Source organism: Penaeus japonicus, unplaced genomic scaffold (genome assembly GCF_977035675.1).
Source record: "Penaeus japonicus unplaced genomic scaffold, GWHDUDI00000001_assembly GWHDUDI00000002, whole genome shotgun sequence".
Classification (NCBI taxonomy): Eukaryota; Metazoa; Arthropoda; class Malacostraca; order Decapoda; family Penaeidae; genus Penaeus; species Penaeus japonicus.
Window position 1 is genome coordinate 13,060,102 of NW_028234404.1, and position 2,500 is coordinate 13,062,601.

The window sequence follows — 2,500 nt, forward strand, 5'->3', positions numbered from 1 at the left end:
TCCCTCTTTCTCCTTTTTAACCAAAGGTGTTGCAATGCACAGATTCATCGTGCTTCTGATGCGAAGATCGTGAGGATCAGGCGCGGAGACATTCTTACTTTCCCGCGTGGAAGATCTAATTCTAAACCTCTATTCAACAGCCCTTGAAGATGTTGCAAACAAAAGCAGAGCAACGACGTGCTTGGTCAAGGTGTGTTGAGATGATCAGCGTCAAGTAGCCACAATGTGCGAGTTGCAATGAATGCATAGTCAGGACGGGGTTTGTGATGACTTGGGATGAGCTTTGTCTTATGTGCCCCCCGCCCCTCTCCCCCCCTTTTACTGGCACTGTCTGCCCCCTCCCCTCTCCCCACCTTCCTCCCTTTCTTATTATATCCAGACTTCCTCCTCTGATTGTCTCCACCTGAACTTCTCTCTCAGCCAATACCTCCTTCCCCTAAACTTCTCCTATCTCTCTGTCACTGCCTCCTCCCTCAAACTTCTCTCTTCCACCATCTCTGTCACTGCCTCTTTTCCCTAAATTTGTTTCCATTTTTACTGTCCCTGCTTCATCTTCCTTACTTTTCCCCTTCATACTGTCACTGTCTCCCCCAACTAACTTCTCCACCCTCTCTGTCACTGCCCCTCCCCTCCCCCCTCTAACCCATTCCCTCCTACTGTCACTACCTCCTCTCCCTTATTTTTCCCCTCCTCACTGTCACTGCTGCCCCTCCTCTTAACTTCTCCTTCCCTCTCTGTCAACGCCTCCTTCTCCTAAAGTTCTCTCTCCCTCTTACTGTCACTACCTCCTCTCCCCTCTCCCCTCTCCCTCTTGCTATCACTACCTCCTCTCCCCTCTCCCTTCTCCCCTCTTATCCCTCTCCTTCTCCCTCCCTCCGCCTGACCAGCTGGCCCGAGTTTAAAAAAACGGCCCAGAAATGAATCCAGGGGCGGACTTACGCGAACGCTCCTCCAACTTACTCTTAAGTTATCATCTCCCGTTCACTTGTTATGTAAGATATCCCGAGGCAAAGGCACTTGTTCTGTTTATTCGGCGAGATATATTTTCTGTGATAACGCCACAAGAAAGTATCGAGTGCTTTTGAATCGAAGTGTATACAGAGTGTGGGGATGTTTGTGTGCACGAAACCAGGTGTATGTTTATGCTTGTCAAACTGCGTGCAGATATATGCCCTGGCATGTATTGAGACAGATGTACGCAACACATACACGCACACACAGAAAGATACACACACACATATTCACGATATTTATACAGAAGAAGATACTTGTACGCCAACACGCACATAACACAGACACACACACACACATCACACACACATAGACACACACACACACTCACACACACACACACACACACAAAACACACACACACACACACACACACACACACACACACACACACACACACATACCACACACACTCACACACACACACACACACACACACACACACACACACACACACACACACACAGACACATACCACACACACACACACAGACACACAGACACACACACACACACACACACACACACACACACACACACACACACACACACACACACACATCCCCCCCCCACACACACACACCACACACACACATACAAACCCTAACTCACACACACAAACACACACACAGAAGCAGCAAACAGACAGGCACAGAGCCATGCATCAGAGTGCCTAAGGGTCATGCATCATCGTACCACTGATTCCTTACTAAGGTCAGAATAATACACATTTCTCAGTGGTTTGAAGAGCGTGTTCATCGGAGAGAGAGAGAGAGAGAGAGAGAGAGAGAGAGAGAACTCGCCACCTGCGTAGAGGGGGGTAGGTAGGGGGTAAGGGGTGGAGATAGGGGGGGGGAGGTAGGAGTCTGAGAAGAGTGAGTGGGGGGGGGGGAGACCAGGAGGAGGAGGAGGAGGAGGAGGGCTGAACCACAGAGACCCAAGCTTATCGTTAACGTCAATAATCTTATCGCAGATTTAGATAGAATTACAGAGGGTATTGGGGGGGGGGGTTGAGGAAAACTCCAGTCTATTAAAAACTGAGAGGCGAACAAACATCATTACGGCTATTTTGGTGTGCTGGAGACGGGGGAAGGGGAGGGGGAGGGGGAGTGGGAGGGGGTAGGACTATACCATGTGCGGAAGGAGGAAGAGGAGGAGAAGGAGGGCGAAGAGGAGGAGGAGGAGGAGGAGGAAGAAGAAGAAGAAGAAGAGGAGGAGGAGGAGGAGGAGAAGAAGAAGTAGAGGAGGAAGAGGGAGAAGAGAAGGGGAGAAAGTGTATGAGGAGGTGGAGGATGGTGAGGAGGATAATGAGAAGGAAAGGAGACGGAGGAAGAGGAGAAAAAGGAAGAGGAAGCTGTGAAGGAGAGGGAGAAATGGATGTGGAGGAGGAAGAGCGAGAGAAGAAGGGGAGAAAGTGGAAAATGAAGAGGAGGAGGAAGAGCAGGAGGAGGGGGACAAGGAGGAGGAAGAGCAGGAGGAGGGGGACAAG